The sequence below is a fragment of the Xenopus laevis genome, chromosome 6S (genome assembly GCF_017654675.1).
Source record: "Xenopus laevis strain J_2021 chromosome 6S, Xenopus_laevis_v10.1, whole genome shotgun sequence".
Classification (NCBI taxonomy): domain Eukaryota; kingdom Metazoa; phylum Chordata; class Amphibia; order Anura; family Pipidae; genus Xenopus; species Xenopus laevis.
In genome coordinates this window covers 120450443-120463988 of record NC_054382.1, presented here as the reverse complement: position 1 = coordinate 120463988, position 13546 = coordinate 120450443, and positions in this window count along the sequence as shown.

Here is a 13546-nt window from a genome sequence, read left to right as displayed (position 1 = left end):
GAAAACTGCACCGGCTCAGGGTTCTTCTAGCAAGCATCACAAAGAGATCCTGCTTCATCTGGTCTTCTCATGGCTGCGCATGCACTAGAGTCCTGCGCAGGCCCATTTTTTGGAACCCATACCCGACCCGTACCCGCAATGTGCAATACGCAACCCGCAACCGCATTCTTACCCTCTTGGACCTGATACACGAATTGCAAGTACCTTATCCGCAACCCAGTCCCGCGACCCGCTGACCATCAAGAATCAGGAAGTGCCATCATTGTAAACTGGAAGTGACATCATCGGAGGTAGCCGCAATCAGAAAAAGGAGTAAAACAGGAAGTGCTGTCATTGTAAACCGGAAGTAACATCATCAGATGTAGACGTGATCAGAAAAAAGGAGTAAAAATCGCTATTGAGAAGACCCACGGCCCGACCCGTGACCTGCAGAACTGCGACCCGCGTCTATAGCCGCACCCGGAACTTCTACCCGCAACCCGCAGGTAGGACTCTAGCATGCACAGTCGAGCGAAAAGCCAAACTTTAACGCAAAATCCGGCTATTTCATTCTACTGTGCATGCGCTTGCCCAGGGAGATTTAAAAACCGAAGAAGCAGGAAGAGGATCACTCTGTGGTGCTCGCTAGAAGAACCCCAAACCGGTGCTGTTTTCTGCTGATAGGAGCACTGGCCCGGGTTGTCAGGTAATTAAAAGTAGTCACTTGTGGGGTGCCTAACTTTTGACACCCCCAAGTAGAAAATGGTATTCCTTCTCCTTTAACACTATAAGAACTTTGACTGCTCTCTACCTACCTATCACATCGCTCCATTTTAAATGCAAGTACACTAATAGCAAAGTGATTACTCAATCTACAGGTCAAGTGGGCAAGTGGTATTCAGACCTATTATATCAATTGAATGCAAGAGTTTAGAAGACTATAGCAGAAGCCACTTTTTTTCCATATGGGATTGTGCATGCCCACTCAAACCCTTGATTATACTTGAGTAGTCCTCAATACGTGTGAGTGCTACTTAGCACTGAGTGCGAGTGTTCTGATTTTGGAACAAATTTCCTGAATCTGTAGTATAAACAAGCTGTAAATAGGCATTAGAATTGGGAAGGATTTTCCTCATTTGCCCCTGTACAAAGACATATCCGGCCATAGGCAAAACCTGTAGACAGGAGATTTCCAATAATCATCTACAGATTTGTACTGGAACAAAGGGCTTCTTTTAAACATTCAATAAATATGGAGCTGAACTACAGCACCGCTGCCTCCAATGCACGTGACTCCCAGTCCCTTATTCTTTGATTTATAAAATAATCTCAGATATAAATGACTAATTTGATTGCCAGCAGAGATCTGTTAATTTCCAGTAAATTAAACCACACAAGTTGCTGCACAAGAAGTGGTAATTATGCTAATTGCTTAAGTAGCATCCATACCTTATTAGAAAGACAATTATATTTAAACACGTTAATAACACGGACACAATTTACATTTATAGCATTGTAGCTCATTTTCCGGTCACATTTCTGCCAGCAGATTACATCCAGCGATGTTAATTTGTCGGTTCATTCTTTACAGTTGATTGGAGAGGTCCATAGGGAGGAAGAGAAGGAAGCCAATATAGAAAGCACTCGATGAACGACGACACAAGGACACTTATGTATAAATGAATGGGCACAGGTTATTCTGTACAAAGAAACTTTTATCTGCACATCTGCGGTTCTCAATATGTTTGGGAGCTTCAACACTATAATAAATATATAATAAGAAGAAATAGTAGAGTGTTGTTGAGCAATACATCACTTGGACATGGAAGGACACATTGTAGTTAGCAGAGATAATATTTATGGTTGGTAAACTGCTGGCTTAAGCCTTATTTACAGTCATCTTGCATTCTATGTATGTTGTCTTCATCATAGCAGTCCTATGACCACAGTGGCCCTTGTAGGACAATGATCACTCCTCTAAGCTTCGGCAGATGCCTTCAAAGGCCTGAAGGACAAGTTGAAAGTAGAACTATGTTTGGGGGTATGCAAAAAATTATCCTTTGGGTGCATTTTACGGAGTATGCTATAGTCTGGGCCCCATGTTGACCTTTAATTCATATGTCCCTAAACCCCACCCCCATACCATTGTTTCATTCAGGAGGTTTCTTTTTTTTAAACCAAAAATATAAAGCACAGGCCAAAGGTAACTGTGGAATGCTCTGCACTCCGTACTCCATAGAAGCCCTGCATACAGTGAGGCTCATTTCTTAACACTGGGCAAATTTGCCCATGGGCAGTTTCCTATAGTAACCAATCAGTGATTAGCTTTTTGAACCCAGTTGCAAGTAGGACAATGAATGCAGCAATCTGATTGGTTGCCATGGGTTACTGCCCATGGGCACATTGGCCCAGTGTTGATAAATGACCCCCAGTGTGAGATACAAGACAGACATGATTATTATAATATTCTTGATTCTGTGTTATTTTGCAGTGATACGCCCCCTAGTGGTGAGCCTAGTGAAATGCAATGGAATACAGCGAATGTCATGGTAATCCTGGGGGTTTGATAGATGTCAATCCAACTGCTTCTTCTTCATAATCATTTATGGACTAAAAAAGCCAAGATTGTGTCTAGGGTTAATATACTACACCTACGGTAAACTGACATTATTTGCTATTAACCTTCCAGCCACCCTGCACTGAAGTAGCTTTGGATAAAGAAGCCCGCACCTGTAGCAAAGGCCATGCATGCAACTCAGTAAAGATTGCTTCTAATCCATGGAATTTCCTCTGTACTGATATCAGCAATTAGAAAATTCACATGGTCAGACATGACATTGTATTAATGAGACTGGTCATAGGTGCTGTACCGTGAAACTCGAGGGAAAGATGGAAAGTAGATATATTAGCACATCCGATCTGTCTGGCATTGTGTTTAATGAATCACACAGAGAGCTTTCCATGCAAAAAGTTATTAAAGAATATAAATAGCTTGCAGGCTGAGTAATATGTCACGATAATCAAATGACTTGTAACCACTTTAATCTCATCAAGTAATGGAAATGGAGGATGTCGTGCTTCTTTTTCTGTAGGAAGATCCCTCATCTTGGTGCTACAGTCATGTTGCCTGGGAGGTATCAGGGAAGACCACCATCTCCTTACAGAGCACCGCTTTTTAGTTTAACGCACGCTCATGCACGCCCTTTTCTATTCATCCTCTCACTGAAAACCTGGCGGTGTATGAGTAGCAGAGGTGAAAGGTGGCTGTTATAGGCAGAAGTGTGAGCCATGACCGGTATCTTGGAGTTTGTTTTGGGTTTTGTGATACCTTACGTTACATAACATTGGGTCGATATTGAAAGCCGAAAGAGCAGCTGCTTCTCCCGCTACCACTACAGCAATCCTCCTGGCAAGTCTCCTCCAGCATCTTGGGAAACAAGAGGCTAAACAGGATCGAATTGTCCAATGCCTTCAGAGATTATGGGCAAGGTTGGACATTATCCAGCAACAAAGGGCTGCTCCCACTCCAGCTCATCTCCCGGGAAGCAGGCAGCTATCCGCATCTTCGGATAACTCTGTAGTGGAACCTAAGTTCTCGTCCCCTGTAAACTTTTTGCCTTTCAGAAAGCACACCTTTCCCACTGAGGAGTCTAAAGTAAATTTTGTAATTACCATTTATGGGCATTTAGCCTATCCCCCTCTGACCCAGCCCGTCTCTCCCTTAACTCCTTTTTCAAAGCTGTGGCTATTATCTATGACTACCCTGACCATACTGCCTCTGCTGATGCAGCAATCCGTAACCTCAGGCAGGGTAAACAACGGGTCGAATATTATTGTACCATCAGAGGAACCCATGCAATTGGGCTCTACTCATTTGTCCTCTAAGGAAAAAGGTTGTAGACGGGCTAATGGGTTGTGCCTGTACTGTGGCGGTAAGGGGCATTTTTGTGACACCTGTCCCATGAGGCTGGGAAACAGCAGAGTCTAAAGAGGTCTGGGGTTGGGTCATGCTATTTCTACTCCCCAACAATTGCTATGGAAGTGCCCCATGAGGTTATCTTTGAATTTATTTCTGAAGAGATTGAGGTAGGATTCTTTCAGGAGGAATTCCAAAGTAAGGAGTGACAAGGCAACATGTTTAGAGTGGGGAACTGCTGTATTAGGCAGGAAGAAGGTAGACTTGGAATCTGAGCAGGAGCATAACTACAGAGGAAGCAGAGCCCACAATTGCAGGGGGAGCTAGAGATCATGTTATAGACATGACCTGATCAACTTGCCAAATATTTTCAAGCACACCTAACATCTCATACAGCTATGGGACCCTTTTTTTTTTAGAAACCCATAATCCAGAAAGCTCTGAATTACAGAAAGTTACCAACAATACCAAGTCCACATATTAAAACCATGGAAACAGTGAACACTTGGGGGCACATTTACTTAGCTCGAGTGAAGGAATAGAAGAAAAAAATACTTCGAATTTTGAACGTTTTTCTGGCTACTTTGACCATTGAATTGGCTACTTCGACCTTCGACTGCGACTTTGAATCGAACGATTCGAACTAAAAATCGCTCGACTATTCGACCATTCGATAGTTGAAGTACTGTCTCTTTAAAAAAAACTTTGACCCACTACTTCGCCACCTAACACCTACCGAATCTCAATGTTAGTCTATGGGGAAGGTCCCAATAGGCTTCCTAGCCAATTTGTGAGCGAAGGAAAATCGTTCGATCGATGGATTAAAATCCTTCGAATAGAGCTAAATCCTTCAACTTCGATATTCGAAGTCGAAGGATTTAACTTCGACAGTCGAATATCGAGGGTTAATTAACCCTCGATATTCGACCCTAAGTAAATGTGCCCCTTGGTATTCCAGACCATGTCATTCTCTCTTCTGGAGCTCAGTTCCATTCAGGTCAGAGAAAGTTGCGTTATCCATTCTAGTGTTAAAACCTGTCACAGAATTCGAGCATCTTTTGCAAGAAATTTTTAATTGCCCTTTAATTGGTTGTCCTTCTTCCTTTCTTGGAAATTATTTCCCAGCCTCTCCCCTAGTTTTCCTTTTTCTTTTGTTTGCTACAGAAAATAAAAATAAACATGACACAAGCGAATTGACACATAAGAAATATATTTTTATTGGCTGGCTTATGATGTATTCCGGCAGCCTTTCTACCCAGGTTTCTATCAAAGTACAGAGACAAGCAGCTCAGTACAAGGGAGGACATAAGCATTTTCTTGTTGATGCCACTTAATGCAGAAGCCCAGAGACTTCGACATAATTAAATAGCAGAGTAGGAGAGAAGTGAATGTTTAACTGAAAGCAAAGGAAGTAATATCACGGCACTTACCATCACAGTCTTCATATTCATATTGACCTTTCTGCTAAGTGTGACACTTTCAAACACCCACTCCTATTATTAACTGTGTCTTGGTCTTCTGATCTATCAGACTCACACAGTGACCCTCCCTGCCATATTATTATTATTATGCTTTATTTATATAGCACTGACACATTCCATAGTGCTTTACACAGATTATACATTCTTCCCATCAATCCCTGCCCCAGTGGAGCTACAGTCTAAGGTCCCGTATCACATTCACACACACCAGGGTCAGTTTTATCAGGAGACCTGCCTGTATGTAAATGTGGGAGGAAATTGGCAAAACCAGAGGAAAGTCACCCAAGCATGGAGACAACATAAAGGCTATGGACATACAGGCTGTTGGCTTGGGCTGTGGTCAGGTTGTATATTTTTGCTGAGAGAAGCAGATCTGCTCCGTGCTCCATTGATCAGATTCAAATCAATTGCGCAGGGGCACAGAACAGATCTACTCTCAGCCTGACAACAGCCCGAGCCAACAGCCTGTGTGCCCATTGCCAAAAACAGCTTGCAGATAGTGCCCTGAACTTTCTTCTATCTGCTCCATTCACATTGTGCCTACCATCAATCCACCCATTGCCCTTGTTATTGTGATATTGTGATATTGTGATATAGAAGGGGCCCCAAACCTTTTTTTTACCCATTAAACACATTCAAACGTATAAAGAGTTGGGGAGCAACACAAGCAAGAACAAGTCCCTGGAGGTGCCAAATTGAGGCTGCAATTGGTTATTTGGCAGCCCTATATAGACTGGAAGCCTACACGAGGCTCTGTTTGGCAGTACACCTAATTGTTATGTATATTCAGGGTCAGACTGGAGTCCACTGGGGCTGCAAAATGAAGGGCCCTCCTGGCAGCCGCAGAGGGACCCTGCCCGACCTCTAAGTGTGGGGTAGAAGTCATATCTGCATAATGTACTGGTGACTTTAAGGATTTCCAATAAAGAAAGTTTTATTCTTCCTAACCACCGTGTGCTCCATTTCACTACTCACTACTGTTGATTATATATCTGCCTGACTTCTAAACTGCTGCTGCGCATATGAGCAGAAAACCACACCGCAAAAAAAAAACAGCGACGGGCGAAAAGCACCACAGCACAACAGCTGGTCAGCCGGGGGAGCAGGTCTGTGCCGGCCCAGTCCGACCCTGTCTAGAATTAAAACTTGCCTCCAAGCCTGGAATTCAGAAATAATCACCTGCTTGGAGGACACTGGGAGCAACATCCAAGGGGTTGGAGAGCAACATGTTCCTTATGAGCCACTGGTTGGGGATCACTGTGATATTGGCACAAAGACAAGGCAGCCTTAATCTTTACACCTGCTGCCAACTAGGAATTAAATCAGAGGAAGGCGAGTTAGAGATGTCCATGCCCCAGTCACATGAGCTCTAATAATGTTGGTGCAATTTATACACCATTTACATGTTCATATTTAAAGGAGAATTCAACCCTAAAGTTAAAAAAACCCTACCCCCCTACCCTACATAGACCCCCTCCCTCCTCCCCCCAGCCTAAGTGTTACCCTGGGCAAATGTCCCTAATGTTTTACTTACCCCTCGGTGCAGATGCAAGCATCAGAGTTCACGGGCGCCATCTTCTTCTCTTCGGAATGAGACACCGGCGTGGCGGCGCATGCTCAGTTGGAGCAATTTTCTGTTTCGCGACAACTGCGCATGTGCCGAAACTCACGAAAATTGGCGAATCGACTGTATCATTCCGAAGATTACCGAAGCAGCTGAAGATATCACTTGTGAACTTCGATGCCAGTTAGGGGTATTTGCCCGGGGTAACACTTAGGCTGGGGGGAGGAGGGAGGGGGGTCTATGTAGGGTAGGGTTTTTTAACTTTAGGGTTGAATTCTCCTTTACGCATTGCTATGCACACCTAGGACTGGTTTACCTTACCAGTGAATGCCCTTTTGCATAATTGCTTAGCCCAGCCAAGTTTTACTTGCAACAGAAGCGTCTAAGAATCCTGCATCTGAAGTTGCATTTTTGTAACCACTTTGCCTGGCCTAGAAATAAAGACAGTATGCCTCTGTAACTGCTGTACCTGTCTGAATACGATTCAGAGGAACATCCCCACCACCTCAGATGAGGCAGAAACCTTTGAAACAGATACAGAATTCCAAGTGTGCCAGCCAAGTAACTCGCGCACTCACAGGGGGGTGTCACTGCTTATCATGTAGTATATATGTTGCTCTATACTGGCAGCTACAGAAAGGTGTGATCATCTTTTAAATAGGGAAAATTTTAAAAGGAAACAATCATCAACACATCTCTGTTCCTTTAGATTATTTACCAGTTTTGCTTTGGTTTCAAAATGAATCTAACAACACACACTATTTAAAAACGCACTGCTCAAACTGGTATACCTTTTCTATGTTTTTCTACTGCAGAAAAAATGCAATATCCTACCCAAAAGAATTGACTTGTTTTTGGACAATTTTGCAAAAAAAGGAAATGCAACTTGACACATTTCTTTAAGCAAAAATGCCTTTAAAGGGAAACTAAAGTGTAAAATAGAATAAGGCTAGAAATGCTGTATTTTGTATACTAAATATAAACATGAACTTACTGCACCACAAGCCTAATCAAACAAATAATTTATGCTTTCAAAGTTGGCTACAGGGGGTCACCATCTTGTAACTTTGTTATACATCTTTGCAAGACCAAGACTGTGCACATGCTCAGTGTGGTCTGGGCTTCAATTGGGAGGTTAAGATTAGGGATTCTCATAAATTATCAAAACATCACAAGTCAAATAATATCTGACAGAAGCCGATACAGAAAGACTGATTGATAATCAGAATATACAGACTGCACTGGGTCCTGTGTTGTCATGTAATCTAATGTGAACTTTATAGTTTTTGTATTGTTTAATGCAAACTTTCTCCAACTCTCCAGAACCAGTGGCTGCAGCAAAATAATCCTTTAAATAGAATCCCTGTTTATCTGTTTTAATCTGCCTCCATGATCTTTATCCCTGCAGCTGGAGTTGGAAACAGAGGATCTAAAGGCAAAAATAAAATCCCATTTTTACTTTATTAACTGAAAAATAAACTTATACCCAATAATAAATCTGTACCGTTTTTATAAGAAACCTGACTGTATGCAGAGAAATTCCCCCTTCATTTACTTGCTCTTATTGCTGCAGATATGAATCTCTACATGGTCGCCGGCTGCTCTACAAGGAAATAAACAAAGCTGCTCCAGTTCTGGGAAGTAAGGTGGGGGGGGGCTCCCCCTGCAGTTTGAAAGTATGATCTTTTTCCTGCAGAGCAGTTAGGGACCGTCTGAAGTTTCCTATCCATGGATTTGTGGCAAAATTGAGCATTTCGCCATCTGTAAATTCACCAAGACAAAACAGTCGTCACGAGAAAAAAACAGCCATTGACTGTAATGCATTTGGATTGAAAAAAAACATTTAAGTGTCAAAAAAGAATTTTTTTTAATTCTCCTATTGACTTCAATGCGTTTTGCTAATTTTTTGCCGTTGTGCAAATTTTTTAGCGAAAAAACAAAGGGAAAAAAATCGGTTAACACAATAGGCCATCCCATCTTTAGGATGCTGCAGCAAAATTAACCAGGCAGATGAATCAGAACACAAAAATAATGTGAAATGTACTGGCAGTACCATAAATGGTGGATGACAAATTGCACTTTCCCAACATGCATTACTGACTCACTAGTAGGACACAGAGCTGCTCATACTACTGTAACTTGACCATCCTTGAACTTTCTGATATTTCCTAGAGCTTATCTCTGCTCTGACCAATTGCCCAAGAGATTCCTACTTTCTTCATATTTTTCTATCTACACGGCTGCAACGAGGATTGAGGCCGATAACAGAGTTTCGTCCCAATGAATGGAAATTGATTGAAGGTCAAACAAAATGGAAATACCATAAAAAAGGGACATTGCATTAGCAGAGCTGAGAATCTTGATCTGTGTTGATATAATTAACAGGCTTAATTGTCATTGATGGAATCATATTTGTGTCACACTTTGAAGAAGAAAGGAAGCAATGTTCATATATAGGCTTTCAGTCCTGAATATTGAAAATTAAATCTTCTATATGATCATTTCTACGGCTCTTTGAACACATGGCTACGGAAAAAAACCCATTAATTTATGCATGCGGACAGAATGTACCCCCCATATCTGTAAACTCACCTTTCATGCTCTTTGAGGCTGATTCATGAACGAGCTACACATTAGATAAACCGAAAATACTGAATAAATTACTGTACATCAAGGGGCAGATTTATCAAGGGTAGAATCTCGAAGTAATGGGAATTTTTTTTAACTCCCGTAACTTCGAAATACGAATAAAAAAAGACCAACCAAAATTTATTTAAAAAATCAAAGTTTTTTTTTGCGGGTGAATAGGCTGTATTCGAAGTATTTTTAAAAAAAAAAAAACTTTGATTTTTCAAAGTCCACCAATTGTCTCCATATAGGTTCTACGAGGTCCCCCATAGGCTAAAACAGCAATTTGGCAGGTTTTAGATGGCGAATGGTCAAAGTTTTAAAGAGACAGTATATGATAAATTTCGATATTCAAATTTTTTTCAAATTCAAATCCAATTTGGACTATTCCCTAGTTGAAGTACACAAAAATAGCTCGAATTTTTTTACTTCGAATTTTCACTTTGACCCTTGATAAATCTGCCCCCAAAAGTCATATGTTTCTAAAACCCCCCCCAGAGTCATTGAACTGGTTTCACAGCTTCATGTTGCATCCTTCTGCTCTTGTTAGATTCTACTGTCAAGGTTATTTCACTTTATTACTGGTTTCTCGATTAAAGGGGAAACAATAACTTCCCATTACTGTGACTCCACAGATAGTAAAGTACAGTATTGTAACTCTAATCTGGACTATCCACACCACAGATCACTTTCCAGCTAGTGAGCAGAGCATGGTTACTTTTGGACTCACACTTCAGGATCAGGGCCTTCGCTAAGTGTAAGCATTCCCTCTAAGGTGTAGTGCAACTACAACACACCAGGAGGTTCTTATGATGCAAACAAAGAAACTGTTTATTAGTCCGAATGACAATATCCCCAGGTTTACTCACGTACACAGATGAGGTGTTAGCACACGACACACAGTCACATCAGGTAATAGGCAATTGCAGATTCAGTAGGCCATTCCCATCCAGTGCAATGTTCAGGAAGCCAATCACTAACCTAACAACCTCTTCACTGAGGTCCCTGACTGGAGGCAACACACAGAGCCTCTGGGAAGCTACTCCCTGCTGCAAATCCTGGTTGGAGCTTCAACTGCTCTTTCTCTTTACCTCTCTGCCTTTCTCTCCTAGAGAGACTATTACAAGTCTGCCCTACTATAGCTAAACCTTATTCACGGGGTTTCCTGGTCCCCGACTTCTCTCAAGAACACTTGGCTTATCTGGGCCTTGCTGCACCCAGGCTCCCCTGGGCACACCCAGCTGGATCAGCATCCAGTAGCCAAAGAGGAAGAGGCCACTCCCTACACACACTATAATGCAGTGTGGCAGGAAGTTGTCATTACACCTTTTGGCCAATAACATTGAGCTACACAGGATATTGCCTGGTAACTGAGAAAAGGGTGGGACCTTAAAGCCATAGGGGCAGATTAACCTCTATGGGCCCTTATAGTATAAAGATATGTCATAAACTGGGAACAGAAGGCCCATTTTCTGTCTATATGAGCCAGTCCATAGGAACTGCATTACAAAGCATAGGATTTCCTTCTGCTAAACACCAACTCTCTTGACTTACGTCAACAGTGAATTACACAGAGGTACTAAATCTAGGATAATCAGATTTCCACTATAGCAGTGATCCCCAACCAGTGGCTTGCAAGCAATATTTTGCTCACCTTCCCCTTGGATGTTGCTCCCAGTGGCCTCAAAGCAGGTGTTTCTTTTTGAATTCCTGGTTTGGAGGCAACTTTAAGTTGCATAAAAACAAAGTGCACTTCCAGTACACATCAGGACTACCAAACAGCCAACCACAGCCCTAATTTGGCACCCCAGGAACTTTTTTCATCCTCGTGTTGCTCCCCAATGTTTTTTTTAATGTGGCTCACAGGTAAAAAAGGTTGGGGACCCCTGCACTATAGTGTATTTAAACCCAGGGATTTCTCTTATCTGGGATTTACCTTTCCTATGGCTCCCTGCATCATCTGCCCATATCAATAAGTGGAGACCAAAGAGGCAGAAAAAAGCTTCACCTCTACCCATCACACCAATAGAAGAAAATACTTGACATATTTGTGACAATGGGTAATTTCTATTGTGCTTGCCTACGCCTACGGTAGATGGAGTATACTTCCATGAGAGGAACAGGTAGCACAAATCCAGCACAATGGAACAATTGTAGGGTTTTGGGTAAACTGGTGCTTTCCTCTACTTTGACCACTTCTCCCCACCTATCCCTAGCACAGACCCAACCTTCCATCCAAGGCTATAAATTAAATGGGAGCTAACACAGTAAGGGGTGATAAATCCCTACTAACCTACATTTACATTTCCTTTTTTTTTTTCCATTTGCCCCAAAGGAGGTAAATGAGGACCTGTACCGGACTATTGTACAGCTGCCTTCGTTCAAACCCAGTCTCTTCAAATACACTTGTAGGGAAATGTATTCTCCTTCAAATGAATTGGCAAGAATTCTTACTCATACACCTACACTCTCCAGAGTCTCAGCTCTTTTTCCAAATACATTCATTGTTCAAGTTTGCCTGTACTTGTTGTCCCTCCATATTTTCAATTTGTGTCTCCATACTGTTAAACCTGAGAGGTAATCTTATACACATTCACTTAACAATCAAATGCAAAGTCAGCATTTTCCATGGACAGCACTTTTGACCTCATTATTATATAAAGCTTTATAATAAAAGACATTACTGACTTATAGTCACATGTAAACAGGGTTTCCAACATCCAACCCTTCAGCTACTCTTAAACTCTCATAGCAAAGCCTTGTGTATAAGTAATTATGAAAGAAGAGGGAAATATCTAAGACTTTTGCAACCTCTAAGGCAAAGATCTGGGCTTCAGCTGCAGATCTTCTGTCTTTTCATGGTAGTCAGTTATGAAATACATCAGACAGACATTTCCCCCAAGCTACATGGTGCTTTGTAATTTTATATAGCAAAAAAAACATTGCTACTATATGCTACGCTATAATCAGAAGAGACACATTATGTAACTTGTAAACATGTTCCATACATTATATATACTAATGCTTCACTAATATACAGTATTTTGTATTTAGAGACCAGTAGTGGAAAATGAACCATTTATTATTGGAAAAATAATTCGACTATTTTTTAGGTTTTATTGCATTTTTATGAAATAATAATTCTAGCCTTTTGTAGGTTCAATCCCGCTATTGTCATGAAATAATCATTCTAGCAGTTTGAGGTTCTGTTTTATTATTCTCATAAAATAATCATTCTAGCAGTTTGTAGGTTCTTTTTCACTATTGTCATGTAATAATACTTCTGTCAAGAATGCTCTATTGTGGAGTGCCCTGCTTCAAATCCAAGTTGTGACGTGACAACATCATGCCAACTTAGAACTTTTACTTTATACTGACGCAAGTCAGACCCCTGCTCAACTATAGAAAAGTTATATATTTCAAGTTATATCGATCAAATTTGCAACAATAAACATCATGCCCTGGATTCAAAGCCTGAATATAAGCCCTTCTTACTAAGAGTTCCTGGATGTTCTAAATTGATCATTTGTCTTAAACTACTGGTTCCTGATCTCCTACATCTTAGACTTTACTACTCACTGCCTGCCCTGATCTTGTTGCCTGGATACGACTATGAACTCTCTTTAATCCTTCGGATATTGCATATTGGACTTTCTGTAGGTAATATTTCATTATTCTCATACAGTAATAATTCTAGAAGTTTATATGATCTATTCCACTATTTTCACGCAATAATCATTCTGTCATTCTATCAGTTTGTAGGTTCTGTTTTACTATTCTCAAATAATAATCATTCTAGCCGTTTGTAGTTTGTTTCACTATTCTCATATAATAATCATTCTAGCAGTTTGTAGGTTCTGTTTTACTATTCTCAAATAATAATCAATTTAGCCGTTTGTAGTTTCTGTTTCACTATTCTCATATAATAATCATTCTAGCAATTTGTATGTTTTATTCATTATTCTCATGTAAAAATCA